Source organism: Pinus tabuliformis, chromosome 5_2 (assembly GCF_031772625.1).
Source record: "Pinus tabuliformis cultivar Carrire ecotype Pingquan chromosome 5_2, CPIR1, whole genome shotgun sequence".
Lineage (NCBI taxonomy): Eukaryota > Viridiplantae > Streptophyta > Pinopsida > Pinales > Pinaceae > Pinus > Pinus tabuliformis.
This window is the reverse complement of record NC_142306.1, coordinates 250649925-250671445: the sequence shown is the minus strand read 5'-3', so window position 1 is coordinate 250671445 and position 21521 is coordinate 250649925.

The following is a 21521-nucleotide window of genomic DNA, read 5'->3' as shown; positions in this document are numbered from 1 at the left end:
GGTTCTAGCTTCATCCTCTTCTCTAAAGGGATATGTGACCATTTTAGGCACCCAAAGATATGGAAGTGCCCAATTTCAAGCTTTTCCTAGAGAAGGCCTCCTCAAGAGTCTTCCTCCCCAATGCATAATGAGGACTCCTATTTTCAACATATACTACAATGCTACAAACCTTAGCCCAATGAAAGAATGGTAAAATTTGATCATGCAACATAGCTCTAACTACTCCCATAATCGCCATTTTCTTCCTTTCAACAACCCCATTCTGTTGTGGGTTGTAAGAAATTTTCAACTTTCTCTTAATTCCTTCCCATGTACAAATATTGGTGGAGAAGTTGGAGGCATACTCACCCCCATTATATGACCTCAACACCTAAATGTTCCTACTTATTTAGTTCTCCACAAGATCTTTGAACTCTTGGAACCTCTTGAAGACCTCATCCTTGGTCTTCATGAAATAAATTTAGGTCTTCCTAGAGAATTCATCAATGAATATAACATAATACTTATAACCACTTAGAGAGACTATATACATTGGACCATGTACATCACCACGAACCAAATCAAGTATAATTGTTGTCCCATTGTCATTGCTTTGAAAATAGAGTCTTGGTGTACTTCCCGATAGCACACCCCATCCTCATGCTCCATGCTAAACTCAAGTAATCCTATGATGATATACAATGTAAATGAGCCATCCTCCTATGCCATGGATTAAATTATCTTTGCTACTATTGTTGATTTGAATCAAGGCATCGTTAGGTTGAAACATGAGCATATACAGATTTCATTGTCTAATCCCAACCATTTTGGCCAAAGTGATGTTGGGCCCCTTAGGGTAGTGTTGTAGCTGCTACAACACCCTCCAAAATTTTGGCTTACACTAAATTTTGGAGCCTTCCTTGGTATTTTACATTGTTTTCACAAACATTGAACCTTATCTCATGAGCTTTCTTGCAGTGATTTATTCCCCTTTGCATGTTGGGTTGATTGTCATTTTTTGGCATGTTTGGTTGTCATGCAATGTTTGCAAGCCTATTCTAATGGTTTCAAAGGTCTATCTTTCTATATATGATTTATTATAACTATGTAAACATATGTTGCACCCATACACAAAGTCGTTAGCATTGTCGCACAAGTTTCATCATGGTCTCCCCAAAGTCTATCTTAAGTGTCGCAATTGTTGTATCGTAAAGCATTCACATGAAGGGAAATGCTTTGTTCATATGTTTGGATGATTTATTTTATCATGTCTTCAAAGTATGTTGTTTGTGTGATCACAGTTAAGTTTCATCAAATTTCATCACCTATCCCACACTTAGCCATTTTCAGGAAAACTTCTCTACCAAATTGAATTGCGCAATGTGTACCCTCAACCCTCTAATTTGTGACCTTGTTGTTTGATACTATGAAATGCGCAGTCCCTGTCTCCCAGGGCTGCTACACTTCATAGTTCTTCTCCCCAAGTCCTGAACTTGACCCCTAAAATTGCATAGTTATGTCCTCCAACATGGCTCGAACTACGCACTTCACATCTTCAAACCTCAAGCTCACCCCTTGAGTGCTTGAACTATGCAGAAGCCCAAACTCCCTTGAGTCCCAAAACTTCACAGTTGACTCTCCCAGTTTCCATTCCTTCATTCTGAACCCACAGGCTTTAGAAACTGTGGAGTCTTGTCCTTCAGGCATCCCCAAGCTGCACACTTTGCATTCACTAAGTCCCTCTTCCCAACCTATAACTTATTCTAGGCTTAGTTGGTGGATCAGAATGCATCATCTTAGACAAGGGTTTTTCAAATTGATGTCATCTCGTCATGACTGAATTGCAGGAACATGTACCCTATCATGTCATGGAAAGATGATGGAGAAGGATAAGAAGGAGGGAATCAAACCTAAATACTCTCTTGTAGTTGAAATGACAAGTTGATCAATCAAGAGAAAGTGAAGGGACATAAGTTTTTTAGCACTATTCAAGACTGAAGATCATTGAAGGTTTTGCATCACCAAACCATGCGGAGGTGAAGAGAAATAATATTCAAGAAGGCATCCAGAACTTAGTAGGAACAGTGACTTGACATTGCCACATCATCAAGTAGTCCATGTATGCATTGTCATGTCATGTCATGAGTGGTCATATGCCACATCAAAATTGTGGATCATGTATATTGTATTCAAAATGTATCGTAAAGTGGAATTCCAAAGGACACACATGGAATGTAAAGAGTCATGTAAGTTGAAAAGTCATAGGAAGTCAAACAGTCATGAGGGTATTCAAAGAGTCACCCTTGGTTATATATACTCCCTTTTTGTATGAGCAAAGGGTTTTTCACCTTGGCTCCTCTTGAAAGGAATTAGAGAGATCAACTAGTTCTTTGAGGAGCAAGGAGTGGCTCCAATGATCCACTATTGAGGATAGTGAAGTACATTGTAAACACGTGTCTTGGAATTTTTACTTAATAACATAAGCTTTCAAGGCCAACACGTTCTTCAAGCATGGACTATAAATGTTTGTAAGACTATTCTGTGGATGTTTGCATTTCATGTTTTCTTTCACTTGTGCTAAGATAGTTGAACTATTTTGGTTAGTTTAGTACTTTCTTATTTATAATGTGTTTCAATGGTTTTTATTGTTGTCCCATACTTGTGGACTATTCCACTAGGATATTAGACATACCTTTCTTTATTTTTTTAGTTGTAACAATCACCACATTTGTTGTGGACTATTCTGCTGGGTGTTAGACAGACCCTTCTGCTTCATGTGTGTCTCTTCTTGGGTTGTACTATTAACTCTCACTTAGAGGCTCGCTTTTCTCCTCCCTGTGTAGTATAATAACCTCAACACAATTGCAACTAAACATTGAATAGGCACACCTTCTTGGTTTTCAAAGATACCTTTGCATCCCTCTCTCTTGCTGATAGTTAGAGCCAAGGAAAATCTTTAAGAATTCAACAATCAGGCTTTATACTAGATGGGACTCCTACTCCAAATGGTGTGAGGTCTAATTGGGACTTCAGATCGAGGAGATCCCCTTAGTGTTGGCGGGTACATCACCATCAACAGGTAGATGAGTACATGTCCACATCTAAACAACACCTCAAATCCCCATCCTCTATGGAGGAAACATATATCAAGTTAATCTTCAATAGAGAGGCATACAAAACATCCCTCACTGTCATAGGAAATTGAGACTCCCTCACAAAATAAATAGCCCCACGCCCAATTGCTATGATCATGGTGTCATCTCCAAGTACCACCTCACGAACAACTACATCCTCTCTGAGAGCTGTAAAGTAATTTCCAACACTTAACATATGGCACGTGGCTCCACTATCAATGTAACAAGAATCTAAGGAATCTAAACTAGAAGTGAGACAAGAAATCAATGAGAACTCCTTCTCAAATTGAGTGGAAAACTCATCCAACTCTACTAAAGTTGCAACCTACTTCTTGTTCTTATCTGGGCAAGTCATTACATATTGTCCCATCTTATGACAAGCAAATAATTTCACTTTGCCCATATCCTTATTTCATTCCCCCTTCTTCTTGGCCCCTTCTTGAATTTCTTCTTGCCCTTGGAAGCAAGAGAAACATTTTCCTTATCCTCTCCATGTTTTTGGTTGGTAGAACTTGAGCCAAGTCTCATCTCCTCCTACAGAAATCATCCCAAAGTATTTCCCAATCAAGAAAATTCTCCCTTTCAACAATTCCACATAGAAAGTTGTCCCAAGGTTTAAAGAATCCCTTTAAGACTACTATAACCATCTCATCATCATCTAGATACTCTCCAACTACCCCTAATTCATCAAAAACTTGAGATACTTTGGTGAGGTATGGGGTGAATGGAATTGTCTTCAACATCTTGGAATTCCCCAATTTCTCTTTCAACACCAATTTCTAGTTCTAATTTGAACTATGATACCTCTTGCAAAGATAAAGAGACAAATCCTTTGCATGTGTCTTACTAGTGACATGAGGAATCACATGGTATTTGATGGCATCAAGGATAATTCTCTTAGCTTTCACATTTTTCCAATTATAAGCAACCAATATTACCGCATCTGTAGGAATAGTGTAGGCTTGATTAAGGATGTCCCACACTTCCTTTTCCTCTAGAATAAGACTGATCCTTGATTTTGATGGGAATAAGTTACTTTCCCCCTCCAATCTTCCTCAAACCTCAAACTAGTGACCATGACAAATACAAGAAAACCTCCTCCCTTTATGAACAAAATTGAGTTATAATTGTTGTCCCACTATCAATTCAATATGAGAAACCAAGCTCTGACACCATGTGATAAAATAAACTCATAACTTAACCTATAGTTTAGAAATCTCTTGTAGTAATTTCATTAAACACTTTGTCTACACATAGGTAAGTGTTCCAATAAAAGTTACTCAAAAAATTTGCATACAACTCAACAAATAGAGGTATGAATTTTATGAATAGAAACACAAAGACAACAAAGCTAAACTTGAAATCAAAAAATTATGAACAACAAACTAATCGACAAAACTCATAATTTTTGGTAAAAATATCCTTGGAAAAATCCTGGATGGAAAACAAGTGAAAGAGGGGTATTTTATTATTATTTGAGCTCTCAGATTTTTTTACATTAGATAAATTCAATAGCAACTTATCTCAACCAATTAGCAGCCCCTTTTCTTAATTTTCATGCTACAAATGCTCCTTGAATTCCATGTCAAACTCTACCCAAAATTATGTATACTTGTTTGGCGTGTTATAGCATTAAATGTAAAAACTCATCAGATTTCATGCCCAAAAAATAGCTCAAATCTGCCTCAAAATGTGTGCCAAGCAAACCTAGAAATTTCCCTTGAATTTTATGCTTGAACAGTAGATAAAAATTGATTCTACAACCTACAATAAATTCATTGTATGTTCTAATTTAATTTTGTTGTACTTTTTTCTCAGGCTAATACCTCTTCCTTGATTTCTGTGCCACCTCTTCTACTTGAAAATTAGTACTCAGTAGCCTTGGAATGTGGGTCTCTTATTTTCTTCACCTTATCCTCACCTCAACCTCTCCTCTTGTTCTGTTATGTCTCTCATACAATTGAAGAATGAGATCTCCTAGAGATTTGTGCCACTTAAGAAGCCAAATGTGTGTGTCTCTTGACCTTCTAGCTAGCCTCCAAGATCAATGGTTGAGACTTAATCTTAGCCCATCAAGATCCACAAAATATGTTTAATCTTTCATTGAATTTACTTAAATCGCACTTTATCTCATAAATTTATATCTCATAAAGTTAATTTACTTTCCAATTCACTTTAGTATATTCTCCCACATGATAGCCCCAAGCCAATGTGGAAGACACTTATCCTGTTGGGTCCCTATAATACTAGTGATTACCCCATTACTATTGTAGTTATACCCCCTATTTATATTGTTGTGCCCCTATTACCCCCATATTGTTATTTCTGTGCCCCATAGAATCCCTCTATTGTTATTTTTGTGGCTTTATATTATTATTGTTAGGTCGGCTGGATTATATTGTGACTCCTTAGACTCCTATATATAGAAAGGAGGTTTTGTCATTTGTATCATCCAAGAATTGTTCATTTATGTAATGTAAAGGAGGTTGCCCCCTCAAAGAGGCTTAATTCTAAGGCGTTGATCTCTCTTTTCTATCTTTTCTTGAGCTGTTTCATAACATTTGGTATCAGAGCTTTGGATTCTAGGGTTTCGCTGCTCTAAATAGGTCATCGTGGCATTTTCGCTATAACTTTTTTTCTGTGACATTTCAGAAGTCGCAAAAAAAAACCCATTTGAGAAGAATTGGCTCTGAACTTTGGGTCCAAATTTCAGAGCTTTTCGCGCGATATTTTCGGAGATATGATCTGAGGAATTTGGCCTTTTTGCAGACTCCTGAATTACATTCAAAACAAGTGACCTGGGGAAAATCGTCATAACTCTCTCTCTGAGGATCGGATTGAAATTTCGTAAAAAGGTATAGAAAGAGAACGGACTGTAGTTTCTTGTGGGTGAGTTTCAGATTCAAAGGTTGAAACAGTGACTCGTGGCACGTCGTACAAGTTCGATCTACTGAACCAGTCTAAAAGCAAGTCACTGTGGGAGATTTCACATAACTCTTCCTTGGAGAATCCAATTTGGCTCAGACTTATGGCATTGGAAAGAGGACGCAGAAGGCTACTACAGATAAAAATTTCAGATCTCGATGATCCGAAATTACAGAGATACATCAGATTCAATATCAGGATTCTATAAAGTGAAAAAAGGTGTGTAGTTTTTTTTAAATTTTTGTGTAAGCTTGGTTTAACGGAATTCAAAGGGCATAGTAAAGCATTATTATCGGTAACTGATGCCCCGAGGAAAGAAAATGCAAACACCTAGCAAGGAACCTGAAAGCTCTAGCATGACTCATGAATAAGAGGAAGAAATGCTACATGATATATCAAAATTACAAGAACAAGTGCAACAAATGTCACGCTCACAAAAGCTAACAGAAGCTAAGATAAGTGGCGTGGAATCTAAGATAAATGGCGTGGAATCTAAGGTAAATGGCGTGGAATCTAAGATAAAGGGCATGGAAGCTAAGATGGATGGCATGGAAGCTAAGATGGAAGCTAAGATGGATGGCATGGACGCTAAAATTGATGGCATGGATGATAAGATGGATGAATTGAAAAAGTTGCTACAAGAAAGGGTCACTAATGGTGAAAAGATAGTAAAGGAAACTCATGATGAGAACAAAAGAAATGTTAATCATGATTCCATAGACTCTAATGTTGGATCGAAGACTCACCATGTTCCAAAAATCGATATGAGGAAGTTTGATGGCAAGGATCCCGCCACATGGATATTACAGATGGAGCAATTCTTCGATCTCAATAATGTGCAAAACCCACAAAAGGTACGTACGGCAACTTTATATTTGGAACCAAATCAGTTTGTATGGTATCAATGGCTTTGTTCTCGTAAACAATTTATCACTTGGGCAATTTTTACGGAAGAATTGATAGCACATTATGAGGATACAAAAAGCAACACTTTTTTTAGCCAATTGATAAGTCTCAAACAAAAGGGTTCAATAATGGAGCACATTGAGGAGTTCCAAAAATTGAACATAAGGGTAAAAGATATTCCAGAGGAGCATAGGATTGATGTGTTCATAGGGTCTTTAAAGGATAATATCCAACATGATGTGCGCCTTTGGGAACCTGATTCATTAGAGAAGGCATTCAGATTAGCAAGAAAAATGGAAAGCAAAATTATGGCAACTAGGAAGCATACCGTTCACAACTATAAAGACGGAAGTGTTGTTGCCCATAGTCTTCCACAACCTACAAGGTTGACACCACAAAAATTGGAAGAAAAAAGAGCAAAAGGGCTTTGTTACAATTGTGATAGCAAATACACAAAAGGTCATAAGTGTGGTGAGAAGAAATTATTCTACATAGATTGTGAAGAGGAAGAAGAAAAGGAGCAAGAAAGGTCAAAAGAAGAGGATATATTCCAGGAACAAAGCCTAGGTGAAGAACAAATAAATCCGACCATATCTTGTAATGCATTGGCAGGAATTACCACTCCTCAAACCATCAAGATAGTAGGACAAATCAAGAAGAAAAAGGTAATAGTGTTAATTGATTCAGGAAGCACCCACAATTTTATTCATTGTAGGGTAGCAAAAGAATTGAATTGCTTCCTATATCCAGCACCAGAGTGTCAAGTGATGATTGCAAATGGAGGAACAATAAATTGTTCTGGAAAGTGCCATAATATTAAGCTATCCATGGGAGAATATGTATTGACTAGCCCAATGCTTTCCATTCCAATGGGAGGTGCTGATGTTGTACTAGGAGTCCAATGGCTACAATCCTTGGGTACAATAGCTTTTAATTTTCAAGAACTTTTCATGAAATTTTCTGTGGAAGGAAAGGAAGTTGAATTAAGGGGTATTGCAGGGAAACCAGGAAAGATAATCAGCTCTAATGGCATGACAAAGCTTCTAAAAAAGGAGCAAAGAGGTGTAATTGCACAATTATGTTCGCTAGATGTTTCCACATTGGAATCATCTGTTTCTCTAGATCTCCAAAAAGTACTGGACAATCATTCCAAGGTATTTGAGACTCCCAAAGGTCTCCCACCTATGCGTGATCATGATCATGCTATTCATCTGATTCCAGGAAGTGTTCCTCCAAACATCAGGCCGTACAGATATCCATATGTCCAAAAAAGTGAAATTGAACGTATGGTTGCAGAAATGCTAGAGGCTGGTATAATTCAACCGAGTCAAAGTTCTTTCTCAGCTCCAGTAGTATTGGTGCACAAGAAGGATGGATCATGGCGCATGTGTCCAGATTATAGGGAGCTCAACAAGCTCACTATTAAAGATAAGTTCCCCATTCCTGTTATTGATGAATTACTGGATGAATTGCATGGATCAATTTACTTCACCAAGTTGGATCTTCGTTCAGGATATCATCAAATTAGAATGAAGATTGAAGACATTCCGAAAACAGCATTTAGAACTCATGAGGGTCATTATGAATTTTTGGTCATGCCTTTTGGCCTTACCAATGCACCTTCAACATTTCAAGGCTTGATGAATTCAATTTTCAAACCATTCCTTAGAAAATTTGTGTTAGTATTTTTTGATGATATACTGATCTACAGCAAGTCTTGGAAGGATCATGTTGAACATGTTGACAGGGTGTTACAACTATTGGAGGAGAAACAATTATATGCAAAAAGATCCAAATGTTTCTTTGGAGTCCAGGAGGTGGAATATTTGGGTCATATTGTATCTCATGAAGGAGTTAAGGTAGACCCTAGCAAAATTAAAGCCATTAAGGAATGGAAAATCCCCACATCCATAAAGCATCTGCGAGGATTTCTTGGGTTGACAGGGTATTATCGCAAGTTTGTTAAGAATTATGGGAGAATAGCAGCACCTCTAACAACATTATTGAAGAAAGATTCATTTTCATGGACTTCGGAAGCAACAAAGGCCTTTGAACATCTTAAAGAGGCAATGTGCCAAGCACCGGTCTTAGCTACGCCAGACTTCACAAAAACCTTTATTGTGGAATGTGATGCTTCAGGAAATGGAATTGGTGTTGTTCTAATGCAAGATGAAAGACCCATTGCTTTTGAAAGTCGTCCAATCAAGGGAAAGTTTTTAAACAAAGCTATTTATGAGAAGGAAATGTTGGCAATACTCCATGCACTTAAGAAATGGCGACCCTACCTAATGGGAAGACACTTCAAGGTAAAAACGGATCATGATAGCCTTAAATACTTTTTAGAACAAAGATTATCCTCTGAAGAGCAACAAAAGTGGGTCAAAAAGATGTTGGGTTATGACTTTGAAATCATCTACAAAAAAGGGAAGCAAAATGTGGTGGCAGATGCACTCTCAAGAAAGGATGAGGATGTGGAAGCATTGTTGTGTGCCATTTCTATTATCCAGCCAGATTGGATAAACGAAGCAAGGGAGGAATGGAAGAACGATGAAGAAGTGTGGGCACTTATTCAAAAGCTACAACAAGATTCCAGTACTTCTGATACATTTAGCTGGCAAAATGATTCGTTATGGTACAAAGATCGCTTATACCTCTGTAAGAATTCCCAGCTAAAACAAAAGATTCTTATGGAATTGCACACTTCTCCCTTAGGAGGGCACTCAGGATTTTTAAAAACTTACCATAGGGTTAAGAAGGAATTTTTTTGGGATGGCCTTAAATCAGATATTCAAAAGTTTGTGGCGGAATGTTTGGTTTGCCAGCAAAATAAAGTTGAAACAATTAAGACACCAGGTCTATTACAACCTTTATCCATTCCAAGCCAACGTTGGGAGGAGGTTTCAATGGATTTTATCACAGGTTTACCCAAGTCTGAGGGAAAGAGTGTCATCATGGTGGTAGTTGACAGACTTACCAAGTATGCACACTTTTGTGCATTATCACATCCATTTAAAGCCAGTACAGTTTCTACTGCATTTATGGAAACAGTTCAAAAGCTACATGGAAACCCAAAGATTATTGTAAGTGACAGAGATCCCATTTTCACTGGAAATTTTTGGACAGAATTATTTTCTTGTCTTGGTACTCAGTTAGCTCATAGCTCATCTTATCATCCTCAATCTGATGGGCAAACTGAGATAGTAAACAAATGTTTGGAAGGATATCTTCGTTTCTTTGTATCTGATAAACAGACACAATGGGTCAAATGGTTGCCTCTAGCTGAATGGTGGTATAACACTTCCTTCCATACAGCAACAAAAATGACCCCATTTATGGCACTTTATGGGTATCAACCACCATCCATCACATCATATTTAAGAGAAAATTATAAGGTTCAGGCAGTGGAACATCACATCGAACATCAACAACAAGTCCTCCAACTCTTAAAGGATAACCTCGCGTTGGCACAAAATAGAATGAAACAACAGGCAGATCAACATCGCAGTGAAAGAAGTTTTGATGTAGGTGATTGGGTATTCCTACGGCTACAACCATATATGCAAATGTCCCTAAAGCAAGCTAAGAAGGATAATAAATTATCACCAAAGTATTATGGTCCGTACAAGGTGTTGGAAAAGATTGGTACCATGGCATACAAATTGGAGCTTCCTGCAGCTTCTCGATTGCACCCAGTTTTCCATGTTTCATGTTTAAAGAAGGTTATAGGTGACAAGCTCCCAATTCAAACAATATTGCCAGAACTTGACGAGGAAGGAAAAATTATATTGGAACCGGAAGCAATCACAGAAACAAGAACTCGACAGCTACGAAATCGATCAATTTCAGAGTATCTTATCAAGTGGAAGAACTTATCCGCTGAAGATTCCACATGGGAGGATGAGAATTTTCTGCAGAAGTATCCAGAACTGCTCAAGCGTTGAGGACAACACTTTTTTGAAGGAGAGGGGCATGTTGGGTCCCTATAATACTAGTGATTACCCCATTACTATTGTAGTTATACCCCCTATTTATATTGTTGTGCCCCTATTACCCCCATATTGTTATTTCTGTGCCCCATAGAATCCCTCTATTGTTATTTTTGTGGCTTTATATTATTATTGTTAGGTCGGCTGGATTATATTGTGACTCCTTAGACTCCTATATATAGAAAGGAGGTTTTGTCATTTGTATCATCCAAGAATTGTTCATTTATGTAATGTAAAGGAGGTTGCCCCCTCGAAGAGGCTGAATTCTAAGGCATTGATCTCTCTTTTCTATCTTTTCTTGAGCTATTTCATAACATATCCTAACTAACTTTAATAGGGAAGATAGTGACCAACTTACATAAGTATGTGTACTAGCCTATGATGCAAGAATATGTAGCTAGGTTCATAAGAGGATGTATTTTTTTCTATACCAACAAGCTTAGAAATAGAAAACAAGGTCTATGCCATCCCTTTACCAACTCATCCTTGGGAGAGCATTTCCATGAAATTTGTGAGAGCTTTACCAACAACCCTAAACAAAAATGACTACTTGTTCATGGTAGTTGATAGGTTCATGATGATGTGCATTCTCATGCCTTGAACACTGACAATCAATACGAAAGAAGCAATAATTTGTTCTTTGGACAGATTTGAGTACACTTTGGGATACTAAGGAGCATTTTTTTAGACAAGGACACAAGATTTCTTAGCAAACGTCACAGGAAAATTACATGAGACATTGAAGAAGTCACAAGAAAAGTACAATGTGATGCATGATCAACACAAAATAGAGAATTTATTCAAGGTGGGAGACAAAGTATGGTTATAGTTAAACAATGAGAGGCTAAAAGGTCCTAGTAAGAAATTCAAGGATCTGCAATATGATCTTGTTGAGATATTGGAAAAGGTGGGAGATAACTCCTTTAGACTCAACCTGCCCCCATATATACACATTTACTCTATGGTGAAAGTGGAAAATCTAAAACTATAGGTTTTCGGTGATGGATTAGGAAGACGAGTATGTCCTACCTTATATAGAGTATTTACCCATATATACTGAGAGATAGTTGATAGATTATACAATTTCATAGAAGAAGTATAGATCTACAGGATAGGGGTAGCATGATCTTTAATAGATTAATTTGAAAGCGAAACTTATAGGCAAGGCTAAATGGTACTCCAAGGAAAAGATAGAGGAAAATTTTCCTCGCCTCATTTAGTAAGATATTTGGGAGACCAAAAGTCTCCCAAAATGGGAAGGTATTATTTGTTAGTCCCCTAGATTGTCCCCATTCTTGTCCCTTTTCCCTTTATAAACCACAGTTATTTACCTATGTTTTACCCTTCTCACATACCCTCATCCTGCACTAGTCCAAGCATGGTGATATATTTCACATGTACTTTATTTTTCATATTTTATTTCAATTTAGCATTTAATTAATTATTTAATTCAGATTTCTTACTTTGAATTCACTTTTGTAACTTATCCTTATCTCCGATAAATACTTGGTAAATAAAGCCACTTAATGTGGCTGCTGATTTAAGTGTAGGATTGTGTTATAGACATTTTTGTGCCTTACAACTCCAAGCATGAAATGTCCATAAACCAAGGGCTCCTAAGTCTTTGAAAGTGTTGTTATTACTCCTAAAGGAACAAGGTCAACAAATTACAGCTTCTCCCAGAAGTTCTCCACCAGAAACTGCTCAGAACTAGTCAAATCAGGATCATTTCAGCTGCTCCACTAGCTAGCTGCGTTGCAAAGCACCCAAATACACTAGCTAGGTGCGTTGCAATGCACCTATATGCACTTCTAGGGTGATTTGAGCGGGAAATGACAAGTGGCAGAGTCATTCCACGAGGTGGAGAGACAATGGAAGCTTCCAGAATCTTCCCCAATGACACTTGCCTCACTGAATTCGACCAGGGATGAGTAAGAGGCTCTCAGTCTCCAAGTGGAAGCAAGAACTGACAGAGAGAAGCCACTAATCAATTCATGAGCTGACTCATCCTCTTTGCATACATCTATATATGGATCCCTCACCAAGAGATCCAAAGGCTGGAATATTGTACATTGCAGAGAATTGCTGTTGGTTTTGAGATAGATATCAGAGTATTGGGTGATTTATGCTTTGTTGGAGGTGAAGAGGGGTTTCTCTGCTGGGAGGTTGATGCTAGATCAGGAATCATTGGTTGTAACTCCTCTTGGAACTTCTTGTTATATCAATAAAACTATTTGAGTTTCTCCTACATGCTTGTGTATCATTGATGTTTGTTACATTTGTATGTTTAGCTTAAATCTGATCCTAAGCTTTTTATGAGTATAAACCCATGTATTTGTATAGTTTCTTTCTTCTGTGATCTTGCAGGTACTTGGTGAAGCGAGGCAAGTAAAGGAGCAAGTAGCTGGAAGCTATCAAAGAGGAGAGAGATTGGATCAAAGGACTAGCGCAAGACACAGGTTGGTTCATCCTATTTCTCTTTGTTTATAGTTCATAAAGGAGAATACAAGAGTAGTTTTCTCTGTTTGTTTCTAAGGTCACTGTCACGCCTTAGCGGGTTAGGGTCGTTCTGAATAGACACTTTTCCCGTTAACAAAATGGCGACTCCACTGGGGACGATCGTCTAGTTGGTTTGTTTGTGTTTCTCTTGCTGTTTGTTTCATAAACTTAGAAGTAGCAAATCGAACTGCATTTGCTTAACAAATGCAAAGTAGACATCTGCTGCTTCAATCCATTCGTTGGATCTGTTTATGATTTGAACAGCTGATTCATAAATGATCTGATTGCCCTCTGTGATAGCTCTTAAACCTTCATTAAATCTACCCTCTGATTGTGCATTACTGATTGCTTTTACTCGGCCAAAAACCATAGATTAAACTGCAAACCGTGACCCAAAACTCAGATAGAATTCTCGTTTCTTCCCCAGCGTAGGTACTGTGAAGAGTTCCTGCATTTCAGCACAGTTCCCGAGAGGGAAACCTGCGTTGCAATCCAGTTTCTTTGTGTAGCAGGTGCGTTGATCAGCCTAGCCTTGTGCAGCTGAGGTTCTTTGCTCAATTTTTTCAGTTTTGTCTCTGATTTTTGCAGCCTGTGACCAGTGTGTGTGTCTGTTTAAAAACCCCTTTTATTTGTTGATATTCCGCCTCAGTTGTATAAAAGAAACTGTAGATGTTTTTTGTGTGTTTGTTACGTCATTTACAGTTTTCCATTGCAAAAGTAGAATAGTCATACTGTCGTCCTTTGATTTAGATCTGTCACAAGTGTCGATTTTGATCATAGGAGAAAGTTTATTTGCTGTTGACAGTCGATTATGCTTTTACTTCTGTCTTTGGTTTGAATTTGCGACTTTCTAGTGTCGAAACGAGTGTTTATTTCAAAATCATAAAGTGTCGTAATCGTCTCTACCTTTTGATTTCGAAAAGAAGCTTGTTTGTGTTTTTCACTTGAAAGAAAATTCAGATTTGTACAACAACTTTCTTTTTAGGAATCAATATTAAGAAAGTGAAAAACAAAACACATGCATGTGCATTTGCATATTGACAGTCTGTTTGGCTTGATTTAGGAAAAGTGCATTTACAGTGTGCTCTTTGCTCTTTGCGAAAATATTGTGTCTTTCTTTTCCCTTGTAGCTAGGATTTTCATTGCTGAAAAGAGATAAAAGCTTGTTTATCATCTTTAGATTGCATTTTAGGAGTTACATATACATCTCGTGGTGATCCCAAAAGGAAAATTTCATAAGAAATATCAAATTAAAATAAATTCAATGAACTTAACAACGCTTTGTAACTTAACGCACAACATTTAGAGGTCTAGGCTAGAGACGTATTCCGGTGTCATAAAGCCTGGTAACTGTTGTCCTCACTGATGGTTGGGTGATTCCTCCACTTTGAGATGATAAGTGCCAGTATGGACTTGTGCTCCCATGTACCGTCGAGTATATATTGGGAGACCCCTATAGGCTTAAAACCTTTTATCCATAGGAAGCCGTGTCGGCCGCCCTACTGATCACAATGCACCGAACACAACATTCGGGAAGATTGGCTGCCGTACCCTAAAAAGTATTCTGCAGTTTTGCGATTGATTTGGTACTCCCTCTACCTAGACCTCCAGAGCAGTCCCTTTCGTTCCTTTTCAGACTCCTTAACGGAAAAGTTCCATCTGAGCACTTGTCACTTCAGGCTCATTAAAAAACGAAGGAGACTAGAGTCATCTTTTGTTTTTTCTTGACTCTTAAAAACTGGAAAAACAAGTTGTGTCAAAAGCGTCTAAAATTCATTTAATTCGGAAACATACCTTTCCCTTTTATTTTAGTTGATCAAGTAATCCGCAATCGTGGAAGAAAGTCAATTGAAACCCCGTCGTTCGCGGAGGCTTACGAGTCAACCGTCTTTGTCTCCGGAAGCGAAACCAGTACGGACAAAGCGAACTTGTTTAACCGGATCCAATTCTCCTATCAAAGTTAGAACAAGTGTTCCAACGACATCAGAGACTCCGGTTACTCCAAACATTTCTGGAATCCCTGGCTCAACAGAAGAAGTTCAACAGCCACAGAAGGACAGTGGTATTGATCCTAGTTTGAGAATAAACACTTGTGTTACTGAACCAGTTCCATCTATAACCGGCTCAGAGAGTCTTACTCTTCAAACATATGTCGCTGCTTCTTCGGCACCAGAAATAGTTTACGGACCTGACAGTCTTCCCCTTCCACCTGGTCTGATTGCGATATAAGAAATTGTAGAAGATCCTCAAGCAAGTACCCCAATGCGCTTTGGAGTTGGGATCACTCTATATCCTTCGACATCAGAAGTTAGTCTACCACCAGCAGAAGTTCCTGTAGAATCGCTAGGTAATCTTTTGGATAGACTACAAATGTCTGAACAACCGTCAACATCTAGGACTGTGTCCTCTGACACAGCGACGACAGAACTCCCTGCTGGCACTCTGACAATGTTCGCCGGCATACCATCTATCCCGACTAGCTCGCAACCGCTAGAAGGAGCCCACCTAGGGGCTATTTCGACAGTCTGGTCCGTTCCTGTTTGTTCATCCGGAATTATATCCGGAAACTCTAATGTTGAGTCTCAACAAATTGATCCATATGGAGGTCAATTTGGGCAGTCCGGTCCCCAAGGGCAAACAATTCCCTTGAGTTCTGAATTACCACCGTATGGGGGGCAGCATGCCCTGTCATTATCCCCTCCAGGAGGATATCCATACGGGAGTTCACAATAGCATTCAGGTTATGCTGGAATTACTTCAAGTGGTTGGGTACCTATACTACCTCAACAACCAAGAGTTGTGTATTCAATGCAACAATGTGTACCTATGTCGAACATACCAACTATGCCAGCTATTGTGACGGTGTCACAAGTTCAAGCGCTGCCTGTTGTATGCCAACCTCAAGTTTCTCAGGTTGTAATGCAACAGCCCCTTGACCCTGCGACTCAACCACAATCGCCGACTAGTGGGTCGACACAGGTCCAGACGGGTACAATTACCCCTCACCTTGGTCAAACGGTTAGTATCGGGCAACAACACATGGCTTCACAACCGTGGCTGGTGCAATACCAACAACCACAATTCCAACAAGTATACCAAGGTGCTGAGTAGCAGATCTTTGCGAACAGTGGACAGCCGTACATTCAAAACGATCAAAATCAACCATTTTATAATGGTCAAGTCCACCAACCTTACCAAACATACCAGCATCAAATGCATTATGCCGGTATGCAAAGACCAACTGCTCAGGCGATTCCATCGTATCCTGGGTATGCTTCACCTAACCTGAATCAACAGTTACCATTCGTGGCAACTTTAGAGTTACCTGATTTAAACCAGTTAACAAACGATCCAATTGCTTACGCCCCTTGGTGGCCAGCGATTCCGCATAAACTTCCATCAGATATTCCTAAATTTAATGGAAATCCGGGTGAAGATCCATCGAATCACGTGATGACCTTTCATCTATGGTGTTCATCAAACACCCTAAATGATGATTCGATAAGACTTCGCCTCTTTCAGAGGACATTACCAGGTCCAGCGGCAAAATGGTACATTGAATTGCCTAGAGCTCCGTTCGACAACTTCAGTACCTTAGCCACAACCTTTTTAACCCATTTTCAATTACCAATAAGGTATGAAACGAGAACGGAACTGCTTACCAACTTCAAACAGACAACGGCCACTCACATATCTGATCATATACATGAGTGGCGACGTCGTCGTAGGATGGTAAAAACATACGTTCCCGATCAGCTATTGGTTGAATAGTTTATCAAGTCATTACTGCCTTCCATCACGGAAGATGTGGCAAAGGGGGGAGTCGTAACGGAAGAGCAAGTGATCGCTCGTGCAAAATATCTGGACTTGATTTACACTCAGTCCGGCACGCTCTATGACAAAATACCTGACGCCCCTAGACTGGAATTCTCAATTCCTCCTCCTCCTAAATCGAACAATGACTCTCATGCCGGCGATGGTGTGATTTGTGTTTGGTCAATTTAGTGATGTCTAAATTGCAACTTTTAAATGTCAACCCGGGGCTCGTAAGCTGATGAAGTGAGGTGTACTATATGTACTTAGATAACCGTTTTCTTAGTCTTTTGTCGTTTTTAGCTTTTTAAGTTTGTTTTCAATTGTATCTTTCCTACTGTGATGTGATGGAAGTAATAAAGCAAGTGAAATGTGGATGATTGTGGTGATCTCTAAATGATTTCTCAAAACTTTAAAAAGTATTCTACAAGAAAGCTTGAACAACAACTGCAATGAAATCAACTCTTGAAGAAAAATAAAGACATCAAATAAAGGACTAATGACATCGGCCCAGTATCTCTGCTGCTGAATGAAAATGAAAATGAAATCTATATTAAATCCTACTAAAAGTAAGAACAACTATCTCACACTATTTCAACTCTTCAACTTAATCTTCTCTATGAAAAGACATCATGAAATGTTAAGCAATGTGAAATCTAAGTGAAACTACATAAAAGAGACTAGTCACAACACTTTAACTTTCTCTTAACCTTTTGCCTTTCAGCTGAATTTATCATGTGAGAAACAGTTATGAATAAGTCAAGTAATGTGAGTTCTAAAGCAAACTAAATCAAGTTATACTAAGTGATATTTTGGCTCCCAATAAAATTATTTGATTATGGAAAAGGAACCATAAATAGATGAACAACTTGATATCTAAGAGCAGAAAGTAAATATGCAAGTTAAAGAAATGACAGTAAGGAAAATCAAAACTGCAAAACAATGAATGTTAGCAACATAGACAAGACGATCACGCATGCCACTAGTTATGAAAAGAAAAGAAGGAAAACTGTCCCGGGCTTGCCTAAGAAACCTGCATAACACACTGATCAGTCATGAACATAAAAGTGCAGAAATGTAAATCAACAGAATTCAAAGTTTATGTACAGCTAATATACATGTTGAAAAGAAATAAAAATGCAGCAATTTTAAAAGACATCTGTACAGCTATTATACATGAAACAAGAAAAAGAAATGCTGGAAATTAAAAGTTACTGTACAGGGCTTCAGCAAACAGGGGCCCTCTGCCTACTTCAGCCGGTTCAAAGAGAAGTTATACGCTTAAATGCCAAACAGTCTTCTCATGTATTAACAGCAAATGTAAAGTACAGTGTGGAGCTCAAAATTACATATGAAACGATTACCAAACGACTAACTCTACAGCGTTCAAGGACGCTTTATTTATAAGGAGAAAAGCAAACTACTTTAACGAAATCTATGCTATTCAACCAGCTGTTTAAAAACACGTGAATCCTCTGCGTCCTCGGATCTAGGTAACTGTCATCGTGTTCATTCAATCCGGGGAATATGGCTGTTGGATTCGTGCTTCTAGATTATCTCCGTGGCTGAGGACGATTCCACCTAGCTTCACGTGCCAAAAAACATAGCAACACAGAGCCGTGCCACCGCTGGACACTTCTGTTGACCGGTATTTGCCTCCTCGTTGACCGCAGGCTTTTATGGCTGTTCTGGGTGATCTGGAGGGACATGTACCATGTCCTCGACCCCTGGAACTTGCCCATGTGGCTCATCTTCTCAGAGGACACCTGCAACATATCGTTTAATAAAACAGCTGCGGAATCCTGTGCGAGTTGCGAAAACCTGGATCAGCTGCGGAAACCTGTGTGGGCTGCGGAAACGCAGCACTCTGAACCAAAATTCTAAACCAAACAACAGTCACTTAGCATAGTTAGAAAATCATGTAAAAGGCCCTAAAATACAATGATTTAATCATTTTGATGGATGAAATGAGTGGGAAAAGGAGGCTGAGAGGTGTATGGGAAGATACAGGTTCAATGCTCTACATACCCCCACTGTGAAGGTGTTGCATGTCCTTATGCAACCAAAACTTAGTTCTTTTCCTCAATCCATGTGCTTTGATGCTTCTGCAAGAACATCCAGCCTTCTTCTCTTTCTCCTTGATGCCAAAATGGTCCTTGGTTTCTTGACTAGACACCTGAACTTCAAATTAATCAATTCCCTGCTTAGCTTCTTACACTTTTTCTTCAACTTTCTATTCTTCTTCTGCCACAGTCCTAAGTGAAGCATGGTATTGTCATGGACAATCTTGTCCACTTTACTTTGCTCTTTTAATGCTTCATTTTCTTGTTTAATGTGCCTGTTTAGGACTTCTAGCTCAAACACTTCCTGTTTTAAAGATTGCACCTGTGCATCAAGTGGCAAGGTAGTGCTTGGTCCTGCAGCTGATTGTTCCAAGGACTCTAAGTAGTTATAGGCTTCTTGCTGGGTGGAATCTACCTCAGGTGTTTTTCTCGGCCTGAACTCAAATTCTGGTAAAGGAGGACTGTTTTCTCTTTCCTGCTGAAAAGGACTTTCCTCACGTGAAGGACTTGCCTCTATGTCTTGCTGAGCTGGACCTTTTTCAGGTGTTCCTTCACCTAAATCAATGAAATGTGATTGTTTTTCTTGGGTCACTTTCTTCTTTCCTTTGAGCCTACTGCTTCTTCTCACATATGGACTAGTGCTTACTTTCTGGGCACTCTGTTTTTCTTTTTGTTTCTTTGCTGAGGCAGCAGCTTGAAGGTGTGCTAACCTCTCTGCCAGGGTTTGAGACTCTTCTTCTACAGATGGTTCAGGGGATGGATATGTCTCTTGAACAGTTATTTTACCTTTGTCCTTTTTCTGCTTCTTATTTCTAGCTCCCTCTTCTTCTTCCTCCTGAATAGTTTCCTGAGTGTCTTTTGTAGGGGAGTCCTGAGTTGTAACATTTCTTTCTTTCCTCCTACTTCTTTTTCAGATTCTTGGGGAACTACTGGCAGAGGCTTCAGTCACTTCTTGGAAGTGATTTCTGATTAAAAACTTTTCCCAAGTATCATTATTATTTTTCAATTGATCTTCAATGAGAATTCTAATGAGCCCGTGATGGTAAAGGTGGGATTCAATATGGCCTACATGTTTCTGAACAGTAGAGCTCATTTTCTTGAGGCTTGCTAACAGAAAGTAAGGTAAATTAAGGGCATGGCCCTCCATAAAATTCATCATAATCCTTGCATGATACATGTACATAGTGCCAAACCGACCCTCACATGTAATAAACTTCTGAACAAGTAATAACAGCGTAGACCATTCTTCTTTGATTATATTCACAGGAATTCCTTTGGTAAATATGGAAGTATCCATACCTGGGTTCTTGAGCATGTCTTTCCATCCTTGATCATCTAGACCTCTGTTTTTAAACCATCTGTCTCCCTGCTGTGGTAAACTGGTTGCTGCTGCTATTGTGGCCTCTGTTATTGTAAATTTCAAATCCCCTACCTCCACTACGTGTCCATTAAAGGACCGGGCAAAAGCTTTAGTGACTTCCTTATTATAACCTCTGAACTTTTGGATAAATTTCAGCCACTTTGCCTTCTTCAATGACTCCTTTGTCTGCGGATACCCCTCTAGATATTTCGGGCCCTCAGGTTCAGCTCTGAGTAACTTTCCCATTCTCGGCTTTCAACCCCGGCTGAGAATTTTACTGTGTGTGGACGTTAAAGGGAAAACGAGCTGATTACGGGATGCTTAAGGGAAATGGAGTGGCCGTAATCGAAATGCAAAGCGTATGCAGTGACTGTAATCAGGGTTTAGAGCAGAGCTATGGAGGTTGCAGCGGGAATGGAGAGAGCAGAGAATGGTATGAGCACGAGGTAAACAACAGTCACGGGTTTAGTATCAAATGCATGCGGGAGCGAAGTGATAACTGGGCAGTATAACGGCTGAGTCCTTTCGAACCGGTTGGTTTATGCCACGTCTCAACGTTGGCTGCGGAAATCATGGTGGAGGAGAGCCGTAGTACAGTAGGTCACTTCCTCTACGTACGGCCAATAAATGAAAGAGAAGCCCCATTTCGAGTTTGAATTAAGAGTGATTATGGGACCGTTAGAAAGGAATGAGGTGGATGGATTATCATCGTGGGAGAGGAGTGATATGAATCTTGCCGTATCAAATCATTGTATTTAGTGGAATTTCCATGATCTAATAAATATGCATACAATGACATTAAATTGTTATTTGGTAGAGATTTTGATCATACCTTTGGTAGTTTGCCACTTGTTGA